The sequence below is a fragment of the Eptesicus fuscus genome, chromosome 3 (assembly GCF_027574615.1).
Source record: "Eptesicus fuscus isolate TK198812 chromosome 3, DD_ASM_mEF_20220401, whole genome shotgun sequence".
Taxonomy (NCBI): Eukaryota; Metazoa; Chordata; class Mammalia; order Chiroptera; family Vespertilionidae; genus Eptesicus; species Eptesicus fuscus.
The window spans coordinates 9949513-9968539 of NC_072475.1; the positions used below are offsets into that span (position 1 = coordinate 9949513).

Below are 19027 nucleotides of genomic sequence, written 5' to 3' on the forward strand. Positions count from 1 at the left end.
GAGGTTGCACAGAGCCGTGCAGGACCTGGGGTGGCAGTGCATGCGCTGGGCTCTGCATGAGGTAGTACCTTGTAGAGACGTCTTCCAAATAAATCGTGTTGGCACATAGTCCATCTCAATAAATATTTTTAAATAAACGAATGTTCGTGTAGATCCTACTTCTGTGCATGTACATGATTTGCACAAGCATGGGATTGTACTACGTGCATTGCTTTGTAACCTTTCTCATCTAGTATTAAGAAGAAACTTCCAAGCCAGTAGGTACACATCCACATTTTATGTTTGTTGTTTTGACGTTTAGTGAACTTTCTATCTATATACACTGAGAGGCCAGATTATTATGACCACCCCATCAGTACTTGGTTGGGCCACCTTTTGCCTTCAATACTGCGGCGATTCTTCTTGGCATTGACTCCACGAGATGTTGAAAGGTGATGCGAGGAATCTGACCCCATGCCTGATGAAGAGCACTGTCCAGTTCTGTGAGATTTGATGGTTGTGGAACCAGCTGCCTGATGGCTCCTTTAACTTCGTCCCACAAATGCTCAATTGGATTGAGATCTGGTGATTGTGGGGGCCACCTAAGCAAGGTAAAGTCTCCCTCATGTTCTTGAAACCACTCCTGCACAATACGAGCACCGTGGCATGGCGCATTGTCTTGTTGGAAGAAGCCATCAACATGATAGGATGAACTTGATCAGCAACCATACTTAGGTATGTTGTGCTATTTAGACATTGTTCCACATGAATTACTGTAAAGGGCCCACATCACGCCAGGAAAACATCCCCCAAACCATAACACTGCCCCCACCAGCTTGAAGGGTTGTACTCATGCATGTGGGGTGCATTCTTTCATGCTGTTTCCGTGAAATTCTCACTCTGCCATCTGCATAATACAATTGGAAATGTGATTCATCGGACCACATGACTTTTTTCCAATGCTCGACTGTCCAATCCTTGTGTTCTTGTGTGAATTGGAGACGTTTTATCTTGGTAACTGCAGACAGCAAAGGTGTTCAAACAGGCGTTCGGCTTCCATATCCCATACGATGCAGTGTATGGCTAATTTGCCTACAAACGTCAGGTGGTAATAATCTGGCCACTCAGTGTATATAAAAGCCTAAGCGACCGAATGACTGAATGACCCATTGACCAGCCACTGTGATGCGCACTGACCACCAGGGGGCAGACGCTAATACAGGAGCTGCCTCCTGGAGGTCAGTGCGCTCCCACAGCGGGAGCACTGCTCAGCTGACCACAGGGCACCAGACGCCGGGCTCACGGCTGGGGAGCGCAGCTGTGGTGGTGTGAGCCTCTCCTGCCACAGTGGCAGCGCTACTGAGCCGTGGCGGCAGGTGCAGCGGGGCCGGGATGAGCGGAAGCGGTGTGGTGCCTTGCCTGGGCTTGGGTTCCTCCCTGGCCGCCTGCCGCTTGGCGCACTACTACATCCCTCGGGGGATGGCGGACTGCCGGTTTCGGCCCGATCCCCGCAGGCAGTGGTTGGTGCAAAGGTAAACATTTCTTGGTGTGTGCTTTGGTGCACGCCTCCGCTGAGTATTCACCAGGAGCTCGGCGTTACCAGAAATGATCAGACAGTTTTTCAGAGTCAGCATGGAGACCAGCTGCCTTCTGATCGTACACATCCGTCTTCAGACTGTTCCCAGCACGTTGGTTGGGTTTGGGGGTCATTTTTAGTCATTTTGCTTACTTATTTTACATCACTGAGTATGGTAAATGACCATTGAGAAAAGGGTTCATATTATCTCACATTATGGAGACCTCCAGGAACATGACCGATAGGATTCCTTTAAAAAAATTATCTTTATTGTTGGAAGTATTACATATGCCCCCCCCCCTTATTTTTATCCATTGACCCCTTCTAGCCTATCCCCTCCCCCCCGCCCCACCCAGGCCTTCATTACACTATTGTCTGTGTCCATGGGCTATGCATATATGCATGCAAGTTCTTTGGTTAATCTCTTCCCACCCACCCCCGCCTTCCCTCTGAGATTCATCAGTCCGTTCCATGTTTCTGTGTCTCTGGGTTTATTTGGTTCATCAGTTTACTATGTTCTTTAGAAGGATTCCCTTTCAAGGGATGGGAGTGTGTGATAGGGAAGCTCTGTGCTCCTCTGTTACTGGTGAGGTTTTGAGGAGGGCCCATAGACTGGCTTTAGGGGTCTGTGAGCTCCTTGAAATTGGCACTGCTTTGTGGGTGGGATTGTGGAGGGCCTCAGAGGTCATGCAGGGTCCCCCCCGCCCTCCCACCCGGGAAGGGTGGTGCTGGCCCCATGTGCCTGGGCACAGCCCTGACACACAAGGACGCGCAGCAGACGTGTAAATTTATTCAGGAATGGGTGCAATGACCTGTCAGTCCCCAGGTGCAGCCTTCTTTTTTTTTAGAATATATTTTTATTGATTTCAGAGAGGAAGGGAGAGGGAGAGAGAGAAATAGAAACATCAATGAGGAGGGAGAATCCTTGATCGGCTGCCTCCTGCACACCCCACACTGAGGATCGAACCTGCAACCTGGGCATGTGCCCTGACCAGGAATCGAACCGTGATCTCTTGGTTCATAAGTCAATGCTCAACCACTGAGCCATGCCGGCCAGGCCAGGTGCAGCCTTCTTGAGGGCTGGTGGTTCCTCCTGGGACTGGCTGGATCCTTCGTCCCCTCTGAGTGGGCAGCAGGAGGCAGGCAGGTCTCAGTCAGGACAGCCGCTGAGGCAGGCCTGGCCAGTCCTGCAGCTCCGCGCAGCCGGGCCCGCCAAGCTGACTGAGCTGCTGGGCAGCCGAACAGCTACCTGGGCAGCGTAGGCAGCTCCTTGGGAATTTTTAATTCCTAACATCCAGGAGGTTGAGACAAGCACCTCCTCCCTCGCAGCCTCAGCCTGCCGAGAGAGGTAACAGAGTCGAAGATGGGGGAGCACCTGCATCTCCCAACAGGAGGTTTCACTCTGGGCCGCATGGTCTCTGAGACCCACATGTGCCCACGGTCCAGCCCTGGTGGCCTCTGGAAAGCTGTGGATTCCATGTTTGGAACAAACCCCGAGCCTCCGGCTGCTTCACTGAGCAAGGAGAGACCGGAACGAGCCACTCTGTTCTTCAGGGATGGCTGATTGACGTGGCTGGGGGCAGGTGTGGCTCCTGGGCTCCATCGCCCAGGGACACAGAGGAGGTCTGTGTGCCTTCCCCGGGCACATGGGCTATTCTGGGCCAGTCTCTGAGATGCAAGGACCAATGCCCAGCAGCAGCAGTGCTTTTCCCGCAAGGGGAGTTGCTTCTGCCATTATGGGAGGACAGCAAGCCCCGGACAGGTGTCTGCAGCCCGTGGCCCCAGGCCAGTGGTCGGCAAACTCATTAGTCAGCAGAGCCAAATATCAACAGCACGACGATTGAAATTTCTTTTGAGAGCCAAATTTTTTCAATTTAAACTTCTTCTAACGCCACTTCTTCAAAATAGACTCGCCCAGGCCGTGGTATTTTGTGGAAGAGCCACACTCAAGGGGCCAAAGAGCCGCATGTGGCTCGCGAGCCGCAGTTTGCCGATCACGGCCCTAGGTGAACCCCTGTCTCTGTGGGCTTGGGCCACCAGTGATGTGGAACCTGCTGGTTTCCCGCCAGCATCTGTTCCCAGGCTCCAGTCCAGCCCCTGAGCTTCCCCGTGGGAAAGACATCTCTCCGGCTTCCAGTCCAAACAGTTCCTGAGTCCCGACCCCACATCTAGCCAACCGCACTTCCTTCTTCTGGGTGCTCTGATGGGTTCAAGAACGAGACTGTGACCCAAGCAAGGCCCAGGGGAGAAGACGCCTTTCCTGGTAGAATGGACAGCGAGCGGGTGTCACCCGGCACCCGTGGAGGCCGAGACTGTGCCTGTGAGTGGGGCACCCAAAGGCACCTAGCAGGATGGAGGGTTGGAGAGGGACCAGGTCCCACTGCGGGAGTGAGAACCTGGACCTGCCAGGCCCAAACCCACTCTGAAACTTGCCTCTTGCAAGTATTAATTTGCTTCTACCATTGAAAAGTATTTACTTCAGTGAGTACGTCCAGTTCCTTGCAATAAAGCGTGTCCTGGCTGATACATCAGAATCAACAATTCCCGAGGCTCCCTCTGCCCGGTGTCCTCACGGGTGGGGAGTTTTGTGGCCTTAATATCCGCCCCCCCCCCCGGCTTCCCAGCTGCCGCACCTGCGTGAGGGGCTGTCCCTTCCCGCGTCTTCGCCCCCTCCCCAGTCTCTGCGTGGCTTCTGCACTCCTCGGTTATGATATTTCTGAAAAGCTATACTTCACGCTGCTCGTCAACTTGCTTGCTCTGTGACTGAGCTGTGAATCCAGTTTGAATCTGAGCGAGTGGATGCAGCTTCCAGCTACTCTGCAGCCATCTTCCAATTCCTCTGCTCTCTTTCATCCCTCCTTTTGCTTTTCTCTCTCTTCCCTCTTCCTCTCTCTTTATCTTTCTTCTCTCTCTCTCTCTCTCACTTTTCTCTTATCTCTATTTCTCTCCTCCCTCTCCCCTCTCTTTTCTTGTCTCTCTCTCCTCTCTTCTATCTCTTCTCTCTCTCTTCTCTTTTCTCTTGTTCCCCTCTCCTGTCTCTCTCCTCTTCTTTATTTTTTCTTTCGCCTTTTGTCTCCACTCTCTCTTTTCTCTATTAGTATTCTGAAGGCACATGTACAAGCCTGAAATCCCAGCTCAGCCATGCACTAGCTGGGAAACTTCAGACAAGTCCATTTCTCGGAGCCTCAGTTTTCCTCTTCTGTGAATGGATGGCGCTGATCATAGGATCCACCCGCGGAGATGCTGAGACAGCCAAGTGTGTGGACATGGCAACAGCCATGCAGGACACAGAACCTGCCTGCCACACAGCAGGCGCCATGCCAGTGCCAGCTGCTCTGACGGCAGGGTGGTTCTATATCACGTATATCCATCTGTTTCATTATGTATATAAAACATGACATTCCTATGCTTTTATGACATATACTAGAGGCCCGATGCACAAACATTTCTGCAAGAGTAAGGCTTCCCTTCCAGGACCCAGGCTGGCTTTCCTCTGGCCCCGGCTTCATCAGGAAGGACGCCCGGTCTAATTAGCATATTACCCTTTTATTATTATAGATATCTACATTACATAGAGTGTTAGCTATTTTTATTATTTGATAACGGAGCAGATAAAATGTGCCACAAGGTGGGTGAAATAGCACACATGCAATGCCGGGCACTCCTGTCATAGCTGCCTCTGTGACAAGCTTCAGACAGATTCCTCCTCTGACAGTCTTCCTCCTTTAAGTAGCTTTTATTTATTTATCCTAAGAAGACTCCACATGGATCTTCCCTCTTAACAAACTTCCCAGTGCACAGCACAGTGTGGTTAACTACAGGCACGGGTTGTACCGCAGACCCCTAAGCCCCTGGTCTTGGACAGCTGAAGCTGCAGGGAACGTTTCCGATGACGTCAACAGCAGCAGCAGAACACGCTGCGGTGGCCGGCGGCGTCCTGAAGGTGGCAGCAGAGGTCCACGCTTGAGGCGCGGTGTTTGCTTGGGAGGGGCGAGGCAAGTGATCCCCGGGGTCTGCTTTTGCTGGTGTAAACTTCCCCTTCGCTAGGAGTGTTGCCGGGAAGGGGTGTGTCAGGATATTTCGGGAAGCTGCTCTAATGCAAAATGATATCTGGGAAGCGGGAGCCCGCTATTATTCATTACAACCTCCGGCGAAATGAGAGCATTCGTGCATTAATAGGATGCAAGGAAGCGGAACCGGCGGTGGAGGTGAGGTAGAGGGCGAGGGAGCCGGAAGAAAAGGGCGTGGGTTTGGGCAAGCACGTCCCTGGGCCCCAGGACTCTCTGATCTGTAGGGCGGGCCACAGCCAGGGAAAGCTGCGTCCTCTAGATCAGGAGGGGTGGGCGCAGAACAGGGTCCCGCTTCCCGGGTCTCAGGCAGTGAAGGCCGGGAACAACCTCCTCCATACGCTTTGAAGAACATGTAGATTCCCTCCTGCCTATGTGTACAGGTCAGAGTCTCTGTCTCCATTACAGATCAAGGGAAAAATGAAACGGACAAAAGGAGACCCTGAACGTTTTCAAGGGTTGGGAGTCGCTCGCTCCAACGGATGTGAAATACCTCATATGAACCACCAGATGGCAGTGTTGCCCCACAGAAAGCTCGCACCAAAAGGTTCAATCTTGTAGCTAAAGTACTACAATCACATGCGTTTCCCAATGCAGTAGCAATCGAAATCATACATATAATAAACATTATCTTACATTTGCACTTTCCCCATAAATGAATAGTATCACATTTGCTGTTATTGTTAGTAGTGATGCTTAGGTCTACTTCAGTTACTGTCTTAGGAAAATGGGAGTCTAACAGTTGCATTGTCAGCGACTCTATGCATTTTATGACTCAACATCATTAGTAAAAAAAAAACCAAACAAAATCTAAGCAGTATGTGAATTGATGTATAATATTCCCACAGCCAGACTATACCAACCCCGCCACATTGCAAGACAAAAACAACATGACACTGTTTAGTTCGTAATTTATTCTTGGATTTGCAGCCGATGGATTTTCCCTAAAAGCATAAAACAAAATGGTTACAAAATATGGTCTATATGATTTATATATTTTATAATCATTTATATAAAATAGATCTCTGTTCAATGCACTTATGTGGCTGAAAAAATTGCTAAGGTGGTTATCAAATAAGAGAATGTATGTAAACTACCCACCACAAACCTCATGCACAGCAGGGATCATAAGAAATGGAGGCTGTGGTCGCACTTATTAAGAAGAAATGATAGATTAGGAGTAAATGCAACCGTTCGTTATGGCGTGGCTCAGGAGCGGCCAGTGAGATATCAGGAAGTTGCTTTAGTGGAAACACCACCGGGTGCGCTGTCTTCTGTGCCTCCCTCACTGGCTGTGCCGGGGCATAAAAAACAGCCGAGGCTTCTACCCTTCCATAGACACGCTGACCAGTGTTCGGCAGTGAGCCATTGATACCTTTCGGGAATAGCAAATTCATGCTTTCCTCTTTTGCTCAATTTGGATGACAGCTTCAGTGCAAATTTAAAGAACACCTGTGGGGGCAGTTTTCGTCTGGGATCTGCCTTGTGTCTGGGTTCTTTGATAGCCTCAGAGCAATAGAGCACCGGTAGCCATGGTGATGGCAGCTTTAAGACACTATTACATGAAAGGCGACATCTGTAATACTTTCAAAAAAAAGAAAAGAAAAAGAAAAGAAAAAGACACTTGGACGATACACGACTATTGGATGATACAGGCATATCAGGCCAAGATGAGTGTTTTTACCTGCTGGGATCATCCAACTTTCATCATCCAACTTTCATCCTCTTTTCTTGTTTTAGACTTCTTCCTCCTCCTAGTAGGCACAGATAGGGTGAATTCCTTAATTAAGCAAGACTTAGTTTGGACCAATTTAGGCTCCAGTCATTCATCAAGATTTTTCCTCCCTCTTTCCCTCCCTCCCTCCTCTCCCTTCCTTCCTTCCTTCCTTCCTTCCTTCCTTCCTTCCTTCCTTCCTTCCTTCCTTCCTTCATCCCTATTTTCTTTCTTGGCATCCTAATGCCTTGCTACTCACTGTATTCTATTCCTTTTAGGTCCTTACATTAGAAGCAAGTACTTTATTTTATTTATTAGTTCCTGTTATGGAGTGAATTGTGCTCCCCGCAACCTCATTCATACATTAAAATTGTAACCCCAAGTACCTCAGAATGTAACTGTACTTGGGGATTGGGTTTTTAAAAAGGTAACTAAGATCAGGTGAGTTCATAGGGGTGGACCCTCATCTAATGACTGATGTCCTTATAAAAATAAGTTGGGGCACAGGCAGTATAGAGGAAAGACCGCGTGAGGACACAGTGAGAAGGTAGGCGTCTACACGCCAAGGAGAAGACCTCAGAAAAAATTAACCCTGTCGGCACCTTGATCTTGAACTTCCAGCCTCCAGAGCTGTGAGCAATACTTTTCCATTGTTTAAGCTACACAGTCTGTGGTACTTTGTTACAGCAGCCCTAGCAAACTAATACATCCTCTTAAATTCTCTTTTTCCTTTTACATATGGAACACTTCAGGAATTTGTGCCTCATCTTTGCGCAGGGCTCATGTTAATCTTACCTGTCTTGTTACAGTTTTACTATATGTGCTGCTCAATGAGCACTGCCCTTAGATTATTTATCCCCCAAATTTACCAAAGTTTTTTTTTAAAAATTGGCTTTCTTGGATTTCAGGTCTCACCATGGCTGCAGCACGGTGGCAAGAGTGCTGCTTTTGCCTGAGAGTGAGAGACAGCGAATCCCAGCCTTTCCGAACAGCTTCCATGTTCGGGTAAAAATGTGGAAATGCTGTAGATGGCAGCATGACATCCCGAATGATTGCTTCAGAGCAAAACCACGGTGTCACTGTCCCTCTTTCCTGTTTCCTCCCCCTTCTTCTTTTTTCCCTAGTGAGCAAGTTACTGGAACCTTTTAAAAAAAATGATTATTTATGGTGAAAACTTGGAAAAGCAATTATGCCTGTTTTTCAAGTTCACTCCTGTGGCCTGTACTACAAAGTACCACTCAGCAGCGTCCCCTTGAAAAGCCTTTAGGCAAACACTTTGTTATTCTAGCTTCCCACTTGGAGAATCCCAGCTTTAGATTTAAACGTATTCTGAAATTAAGCCTCAGAGATGTTCCCAACCTTCTTTCAAGTTCCTGCAGATAAGTTTACCAAATGTTAACAAAGAAGTAATTATTCTCAGAACTTAGGGCAACAGGGCAATGGGACTGAGAGCGGCCTTTTAGGCGGAGGCAGGCGTGTTTGTTCCTCTGTGATGGCCATTCAGACACAGTTCAGTTGCCCTGCGTTTCTTTTCTTAACAGAAAAGAATAGTTGCTTCAGGGAACTCCAATATGGACTGTTTTCAGCAAAATCTAATACTGCAAACCAGGGGTCAGCACACTTTCTGCACAGGTCCACACAGTAACTGTTTTCAGCTTTTTGGGCCACCTGGTCTCTATGGCAACTGCGTTACTCAGCAGTTGTTTCTGGAAAGCAGCTGTAGACCATCGGGGCACAAACGGGCGTGGCTGTGTTCCAATAAAACTTTATTTATAAAAGCAGGCAGGCAGAGTTGGCTGTGAGCAACAGTTTGCCAACAGCTGCTCTAAACTTGGGCTTGCTGTCCCTCTGAGACAGACTTTGCACCAGGTTTGAACTCTTCTGTAGACATTCTGCCCACCCTCACTTTGGTTTTTCTTCTCAAACGCTGTTACTTTCCACCTACGTTTGCAGCATGATCCTGTGTTACTTCTTTTGGAGGTAAAATGTTAGGTTGGGTGGAGGAGGAAACTGACTCTTGAGCTTGATATGGGAGATGAGTCTGGCATACCTCATGTTTTCTTAGTTCATCCCATGCACCATCTGGTTTGGGCTCAACCTTGGTGATAAGGGTTTAGGCTTGAGATTGTGCTTGGAACCGGCCAAGTAAGTACGAAGGTAATGGGGCAAATGCTTTTCAAGTACCTGGTGGTAATATGTGTGCCTATGAATGAACAACCAGCTCAGGGAGCAAATTACATTAGTAATTATATCAGAGGTCATGCACATATACATTTATAAACAGTGCCCTGTATGTCACAAAATACATTAAACAATTCTCAAGAAGATGATGCACTTATTAACAGGCAAGTCCCCAGGGGTTAATTCCAAGTGTGGTTCACTTGAGACCATTGCCTATATCAATTCTCTGGGTGAAGATGGTCCGGACGTAGAAAATGCTGATGAGCTTGCGGAAATAAGCAATCGTGAACTCCTCCAGGCTACCTCGGGGCACACCTGAGCCCTGCGTGACCTCAGACTGGTTTGCTTTTGAAGAGATTCTCTTGAGGGGATTGACCTGCTAGGTCAGTGGTCGGCAAACTGCGGCTCGCGAGCCACATGCGGCTCTTTGGCCCCTTGAGTTTTTAGCAAAGGCCAGCTTAGGAGTACCCTAATTAAGTTAATAACAATGTACCTACCTATATAATTTAAGTTTAAAAAATGTGGCTCTCAAAAGAAATTTCAATCGTTGTACTGTTGATATTTGACTCTGTTGACTAATGAGTTTGCCGACCACTGTGCTAGGTTATTCCCAACCTCTCCAGACTGGGGCAGCCCCCCGGCAAATAAAGCAAATCATGTCCCCTGGCACACTTCTTCAGGGGCACGGAGCCATGGAAGGGTGCTTTTGATAGCTTCTGGTCTCACGTTAATTTTAAGCTTATAAGAACATTCTAGGAGGGAAGCCCTTGAGGGTGCAACTGAGGCTGGATAAAGGCACCTCTTCTGTCACACAAGATCCCCTCCCTTTGCATGAATACGTTGGTATGAATGACTTTATGAATAAACTCTATTGTCTGTATGTGGACTATGATACCCATTGACTGAAAACTAGGCAAAGTCTGTGGTTGGCCTTGAAACACTGACACGGCCTCATTTGAATCCCTGCTTTATGTCAGCTCTCAGGGAGAAGTCAAGGCATTCCGGAGGCTGCCCGGTACAATCAAGGACTTTGTCTATTTTCGTCTTTCTTGCCTGGTCTGGTTTGTAGAAATAGACAAAACTAAATAGAGAAACCTGCTCCATGGAACAGCCTTGGGAAGTGTGGTTGCAAAGATATAGCTAGGCTTTATGTAGGGGAATTTCCATGATAAATATACTCAAAGGACCAGAAGAGTGAGTTCACATGAAAAATACACACTGGGTGCCTGGAAAGTGTGCTTTCTATAGACAGGCTACGTAAACGCACATCCAGGGAGCTCTCCGGGGAGGACGTGAGCGTTTGCAAAAGGCGTGGGGATGAGAAGTACTGCTAACTTGGTTTACTTATTGGCTGAAACTTGATGGAAAGAGAAAAAAAATCCTTCAGATGATACAAAGTGGACTTTTTTCTTACGCTCTGTATAGATCTTTTTGGGAAACGCTTTCCATTTCCACCCTTATTTGGCAAACTTTGAATATGTATTTGCACGGAATACCTAAACATCTCTCCTAGCTTTTGGAACTGTGTTGACCTGTAGGAGGCACTAGTCTCGTGTCGCAGTAAAACACTTAACATATGGTTGCTGTGATTGATGAACTGAATTGCTTACTTTATTGAGTTTTTGTTCATTTACATTTAAATAACCACATGTGGCTAGTGGCCACCTAATTGGGGCAGCACGGATATAGAACATTTTCATTTTCATTATCACAGAACGTGCTATTTGATCTGTTCTAGAGGGTGACAGGTCCAATTTTTGCTCACAGAGTTGTTTTCAATATTGAAGACTTAGTTTTCCTCCGAGACATTTTTTTTCCCCACTTTTATTTATTTATTTATTTTTATTTTTTAAAAATTTCTTTATTGATTAAGGTATTACATATGTGTCCTTATCCTCCCATTGCCCCCCCCCCCCACCACTCATGCCCTCACCCCCCTGTTGTCTGTGTCCATTGGTTATGCTTATATGCATGCATACAAGTCCTTTGGTTGATCTCTCCCCCTTCCCCCCACCCTCCCCTGCCTTCCCTCTGAGGTTTGACGGTCTGATGGATGCTTCTCTGTCTCTAGATCTGTCCAACTGAGACATTTTAAAAAAAGGATCCCATGGAGAAGGCACCTTAACGCCCGTGTTCTTCAGCTCTCATCAACACTGCTAATCTCCTCCCCCATTCTGAGGAATTATGGGTAACATTTTATATTTAGTTTCCTTTAATGTAGTTAAATATCATATACTGATTCCAGGATACCATTCTTTAATTAGTTGGGTTTTAAATGGCCTCACTAAACCAAGTAGCCAAGTCCCTATTTTCCTTAGAAAAAAACGAACAAACAAACAAGAAAGACCTGTTTGTTTACTTACATGTTTATTTTATTTGTGCCAAACAGGAAAGTGCTGTGATTTAGCAAGAGAAAATTAAGAGGGAGGAAAGTTTTCAGGCCTTCAAAACGGAGTCAGAAACAGCATGTCAGTTTCCCTTGCTGCTCTCGGTAATTTCTCAAGAGGATATCTGTGAATACCTAGCTGAGGTGTTTGTTTTTGTGTGTCTCACTTTAAGGATACTTTAACTTCAGGGCAAAGAGACCTTTAATTTTTAAAAAATATATTTTTATTGATTTCAGAGAGGAAGGGTGAGGGAGATAGAAACATCAATGATGAGAGAGAATCATTGATTGGCTGCCTCCTGCACGCCCCACACAGGGAATCGAGCTTACAATCCAGGCATGTGCTGTGCCCTGACCGGGAATCAAACCGTGACCCCCTGGTTCATAGGTCGACGCTCAACCACTGAGCCATGCCTGCTAGGCTAATTTTTAACCATAGTTTACAAACCAGTATATTTCAGGATGTAGCTAATGATCTCAAAATGATCATATGCCATCAAAATGGCTAAAATGGTCATTTTCTGATCATTCTACCAGGAAAAGCAAATGGAAAGCACAAACGCATTCAAATTACTTGGAAGCAGACTCCCCGAGGGCACCAGTGCTGTCTGTTTTGACCCGGTGTCAACTCAGGTGTCCCCAAAGCGCCGTGTTGCGGTTGGCTTCTATTGCACGGCTGTGTTTAAATGGGAGAGCAGTTCCGGTCTTAGGATGGGGTGAGAAACGCTATAAGTTAGAAACACTGGGGATCAGGATGATTTTTGCAGGCCTTAGGCCCTACTGTTTTGGGGACCAGATGGTCAGGCAGTGACCGGATGAAAAAGCCCCAAGGATAAGGGCCCAGGCTCCGGGTCTCTCCGTGTGGCTCTCTCCTGGGTCACAGACAGGCTTCGGAAAGGCTGACCCAAGTGTCCCTGCAGAGACTTACTCTCTAGGGAGAGAATCGGCTTTCTTACTGATGGAAGGTAGAAAGATGGCAGGGAGAGGGGCGTCGTTCCCTAGCTCCACACCAAAACCCAGGCCCCCATTCCTTTCCCTTCATCTTGTCTTAGCCTTACATTGTAAGACGAATACATCAGCCACGTTGCGCCCCACTCAGACGGTGCCAACACCTCCTCTAAATAATAGCAATAAACATATTTAATAAACCAGCTGTCTTTTGGGGAGATCTGGCAGCAAACGTAACTGAAAAAGGTCAGGTGTTTAAAAAGAAACACTGGTTTATTGCTTAAATGTGGAAATAGTACAGACCACCGGCTAAGCTAATCGTTTTTTGAAAAAGAAAGTTAAACACGTCTGCTGCTACTTCACTAACACATACATAAATGGAAGGTGACAAAAAGATTAATATGTAAAAAGGGGCTCAGATTTGCCGGAAAGTGACTGCTATTCTGAGCTCTCTGCCGGCAACAATGATCTGAATGTCACGTGAAGAAGCTGAAAAACACCAACCCTCAAGCCCTCCTCTGATCCTGTCTCCAAATAAATACCGCTGCAGTGTGATCCCCTACCCTGTGTCTCTCTTGGCTGTGTTTCTCCCTGAAAACGGTTCTTTATTTTGAGCTTCCCTCTCGCCCTTCTTGAATGTTAGGGGCATATCACTGGCTAGACTCCAATCAGCAATGGAAACTCGTGAGAGTTCTGGCAGACCTGGCTTGTGAAATAATGCAGAGCTGGGTAAGTTTAGCCCATTTGGCTGAGATGTGAAAGCAGTAAAGTGATGTATGTAAAGGCATGATTCTATACAGCTGTTGAGAGTTCTTAAAAAAAAAAAATGTCCCCTACGAGCTTTCATTCAAAGTGGGTGCATATTTCCAAGGCAGCCCAGAAATCATAGAGCAGCTTATATTTTTTTCTTTTTAAACATTCTATGGACGAATTAAGCTCTGAAAAACCATTTAAACACAAGGAGGCCATAATTTCAACACTTCCAAAATCATAAAAAAATAAAATAAAATAAAAAGTTGTTTTCTCTGGCTTTGCTCCCAAGGCCTCAAAAACATTAAATATAAATAGATAAAAACTTCACTGAGGACAGAAAATATATATATTTTTTGTATTAGTTGGGACTCATCTCTTTCTACTTCAGAATTGATGGGGAGCTTCTTTTAAACCTTCCCAGCTCCTCAATGTTAAGTAGGGAGGGGAGATGAGAACTAGGACGAATGATGAAGATAACGTTTAAAAACCCCAGGAATCTTGAAATATCAATAGGTGAAAGGAAACCCATCTGCCCATTTTGACTTTCCCATCTGGGCTGGCCGGGGCTTGTATTTCCTCTGCACCTGCCTCTCTCATCCTTTTCTCTGGGAACGGAGTCAGCAGGGTTTCTAGAAAGGATATTAACATGCTCAGGTTTCCGGCTTGGGAACAGCAAGTCCCCTCCCTTGGAGCCCCCTGAAGTCTGGTGTGAAAGCATCCTGACGTTTTATTGCTGGTGAGAGAGAGCAGGAGGCAGAGACCAGGAAGTAAAGGAGGCTGGTCTATCACAGGCACAGCGTGCGCCTGACTTTACTGCCTGCCTGTCCATGTCCTCATCCTCGTCATGAGACGTGGGCCTGCTCTCCAGGTCACCTTGTTGCAGCAAGAACTACTGTAGGTATGGCTGAGAGCAAGTCCTAGGCGGACTGTGTATGGCGGATTGCAAAAACACAAAAGGTCTCGATCCTCCACCTCCTGTGTCGACGCCCGCTTGCAAGATGACTTTGCAGTTCCTTCCACCAAAAGGTAGCATCTCTTTCCCCACAGTTTGCACTTGGGGGAGTCCAGGCCTCTGCTGTAGGCAGAATTCCAAGGTGACCCGTAGACATCCTCCCCGACTGTGTAATCTCCTTGCTTTGACCTCCGTGAGCACCTGTGAATATGATGAGCTACGTCATAACAGAAGGGATTTTTCAGATATAAGTAACTTTCCAAATCAGTTCACCTTAAGATCAAGAAATGATCCAGGTGGACCTGACCTAATCTCATAAGTCCTTAAAGCTGGACCTAGAGGCCAGAGACTTAGGAAGTTAGAGATCGGAAGCATGAGAAGGATTTGGAGTGCCCTTGCTGCCTGGGAGATGGCCTTGTGGTAAGGAGTGTGGGTAGCCTGCGGCTGCTGAGAGTGAACTCTGACTGACAGCCAGCAAGGACACAGGGACCTCTGTCCTACAACCACAAGGACTGAATTCTTCCGACACCGAGAATGAGATTGGAAGCAGATATCCCCCCACCCGCCAGGCTCTAGATAAGACGGCCTGACTTGTTTTTAGCCTTGTGATACCCAGAGCAGAGAAGACAGTCATGTTGTGCTGAAGGTCTGATTTACAGAACTGTGGGCTAATAAATGACTGTTGTGTTAAGATGCTAAGTTCATCATGGATCCCGGGATCGGGTGAGGCCACACACACCTGGGTCCGGGTGAGGCCACGCGCCCCGGGGCCTGGGTGCTGCTGGGTCCCAGGTCCGGGTGAAGCCGCGCCCCTGCGTCCCGGCGAGACCAAACCCAGAGGGAGTCGGACCTGCATTACCACCATTTGTCCACTATCCAGAGCTGAAAAGTCAGTGCCGACATGTACACATAAGGAACTGGTGGACATTGAAATTGGGTCTCAAAAGAACTGTGGGGGTCGGGGGGAGAGATCAACCAAGGGACTTGTGTGCATGCATAGGAGCCTAACCAATGGTTAAGGACAACAGGGGTGTGGGGGCATCCGTGGGGAGGGGTGGGGGATGGGAATGGGGGGATGAGGACAGATATGTGACACCTTAATCAATAAAGAAATTAAAAAAAAAAGATGCTAAGTTCATGGTCATTATTACGCAGAAACAGAAAACGAAGACAGTCTCAAAATACCTGTGCACTTCCATTCTCTCCTGGGGCCTTTTCAAGGTCATGAGACCACGCCCAGAGTGGCCTGCTGGGGGATGAGAGACCACATAGAGCAGAGCTGAGCAACCCTGCTGACTTTTGGAAGAAGAACCACATAACCCCCCCACAGGTGACTCCAGATGCTTGAGGCTGCTCAGCCCAGAGTAGAAGCACCAGCTTATTCTAGTCTAGGGTGCTATGGTTTACATGTTTGTGTCCCCTCCGATTCTTACGTTGAATCCTAGCCCCTAGTGTGATGGTATTAATAGGTGGAGCCTTTGGGAGGAGATTAAGGTCTGAGAGCGGGACTGTCATGAGTGGGATTAATGCTCTGATGAAAGTGGCCCCAGAGGGATCCATTGCCCCTCCGCCACGTGAGGTTCCAGCAGGAAGGTGGCCATGTAAACCAGGGAGCAGGCCTTTCCCAGACACCAGATCCGCTGGCATTACGGTCTCGCACTTCCCCGCATCCCAAACTATGAGAATACTTGCTGTTCGCAAGCCACCCAGTCTGCGGAATTCTGTTATAGTAACCTGAATTTTTTTGGTCCATTATATTGTGGGGTGGCGTGTTACATAGCAGCATCTAATTGACACACTAGCTATCTTCATGAGCAGGTGCCACACGTTTGATGCCTTTACTTAATGTTAACACGTACGTTGTCACAGTTAGAGAGGATGGAACCGACTGGGCCGGAAAGATGAAGCTTCTCCCTGCCTAGTGCTGAGACCTCATTTCCATGAGCTATTCAGGCAGCAAACCGCCTTAGCGCTGATGAAAACGGTGGCGTGGTTTTGATCAGGATTATTACAGAGGCCGTGTCAAAATTGCTCATTGCCTCTCCAATTCATGAAACATAATTTAGAAACATTCGTTATGAGCAGAAGCTCAGGGTGAATTATTTTAACAACCCAAATTTTCAAAATTGTAAGTATTAAAAAAATAAAAGAAAGTTGTCTTGCCAAATTTCTGATTATGACTAAAAGCAGACAGGCTGAGGCAGACAACAACTGTGAAAAATGAAGATGAAAAGATTTCAGTGGTGTGCTCATGTTGTCGGAGTTGAAAGTTGTACAGATATCTATATATATAAAAGCATAATATGCAAATAGACTGGATGGTGGGACAACCGGTCGGCTATGACGTGCACTGACCACCAGGGGGCAGACACTCAACACAGGAGCTGCCCCCAGCCCGCAGGTCCCAATCACCTGATGGGGAACCGGGGGTGGGTGGCGGCAGATACAGATGGCGCCATGGCCCGATCGCCCCACTGGTCACCCCACACAGAGGGCAACTGGTGGAGGCAGGGAGCAGGGCCAGCAAGTGGGTGGGAACAGTCAACCTCTTGGTCCCTCCCCTGGCTGGCAATCTCTGATTGTCTGATGGGGAACTGGGAACTGGGGGTGGGTGGCAGTGGACGTGGGTGGCACTGGGGCTTCAATTGCCTGGGCAGATGGCAGTGGTGTGGCGGGGGGCGGGGCTGGCTGCTAGCAGCCAGGGAAGATCGACCCTGATCACAGGCCAGGCCTAGGGACCCTACCCGGGCACAAATTTTATGCACCGGGCCTCTAGTTTATAAATAAATGCAATGTATCTAGCCTGCCTGGCATGGCTCAGTGATTGAGCATTGACCTGTGAACCAGAAGGTCATGGTTTGATTCCTAGTCAGGGCACATGCCCGTGTTGCAACATCAATCCCCAGTGTGGGACATGCAAGAGGCAGCCCATCAATGATTCTCTCTCGTCATTGATGTTTCTATCTCTCCCTTTCCCTTCCTCTCTCTCTGAAACCAATAAAAAATATATTGAAAAAAATAAATGCACTGTGTCTCTGCATGAGGGTCTGAAGTGTCCACAATGAACTCAGGGAGGCTCTTTTGCAAACTTGGGTCTCTCCTTTAGCAGACCACAACCTATTTTATGTTCCCTCGATGAACAGGTAGGTCTGTGAAACAAAGATGTGGGTGGCTCCATTTCATTTTGAACTCCCAATATGGATATTGGGGACCTTGGATATAGAAATCTCAATTCCTATAATGTTTTAATACTAGGAAGACTGCTCTAACAGCTAATGTTAATATCTCCTTCAAAGAGCTCTGATGATGGCTTACCTCCAGCCCCAAAACGCACCGGGAAATGAGAGAGCAGACATCTGTGGATGGAGGTCACTGAAATACTAGCGTGAAGGAGACAAGAGTTCAGCAATAGGGCTGCCATTGCTGGTGGATTGGGTAGGGAGGGTGCTGTGGCCGAACAATCAACAGTGGCTTGCAAAGAACAAGGAGATCATGAAAAGGTCAGATAAAGAGAAAAAAAATCTGTGTGTGAAAAAACTGGGGGTGGGAAGTGGGTAGGGAACTTAATTCAAAACGTTAGTAACTCACAGAGAAAAGAAGAGCAGAATGTAAGATAGGGATGGAGGATGTGAGTAATTCAAGTTCAACTGCCTGTCAGTGCGTCACTGGTTTCACCAACACCGCAGTGACCTGCAGGCATGTCCCAGGAAAAGCTAGCTGCTAGATGCTTCGTGTGCTTGACAGGACACTCAGCTGGAGACTCTAGTGGATGCTTAGACAGGAAACAGGCGATGTTGCCTAAGAGGAATTCTGCTATGTCCAGGTCAATGAAGACTGTGCGAATTGTACAAACACTCGCGCTGCTCACTTGTACTATATTTTTTGCCAGGGGAAGCGGTGAGCGGAGGGCAAATTGACCCCCATAGAGCCTCAGTCTTGCATAGTCCCTATTCTAGAAGAATCTGTGTGTTACCAACAAGCAAAATTTGATCTGGAGGGAGAAATAGGTTTCTGTGGGACATTCGTTATACCCGTCTCTCTGGGAAACATTCACACAAGTTCCTTTATCCTGACCCGTGGACCCCCATCTAGTTCCTCTCCACACCCCACCTCTCCTAGGCTTTTGTTCTGGGCCAGGGAAGAACAGTTTCGTGGACCGGCTCCCAGAGAGAGACACACATAGGATGGTCCACGATCCAGAGCCTTCTGCCTTTGAGGGTCCCCTTCACATGTGCAGCCCCCCCTCAGAGACCCCACATGACCGGGACAACCCTTTACAACAGCACTCATTGCGTTGTGTCTCCCCACATGAGGCCCTGCGCCCCTGGCACTCGAGTCCTCTGCTTTATTCTCAGTGCCAGGCACACAGTGGGCACTCAAATATCCAGTGAATAAATGAGGCTAAGTCTGAGAGGGCACCTATCATGATACTGCGGTTAAAATGGTCTTTCTTTGGGTCAATTTTTTGCAG

At 47.6% G+C, this 19027-nt stretch overlaps 1 non-coding gene across 1 annotated transcript; it reads right to left on the minus strand.

Annotated features, from left to right (window-relative positions):
• Positions 1 to 8068: 8068 nt before the first annotated feature.
• On the minus strand, positions 8069 to 8174 carry LOC114233056 (U6 spliceosomal RNA). Its single transcript, XR_003619178.1, has one exon. It is a non-coding gene; the product is annotated as a U6 spliceosomal RNA (small nuclear RNA).
• Between the last annotated feature and the right edge of the window lie 10853 nt (positions 8175 to 19027).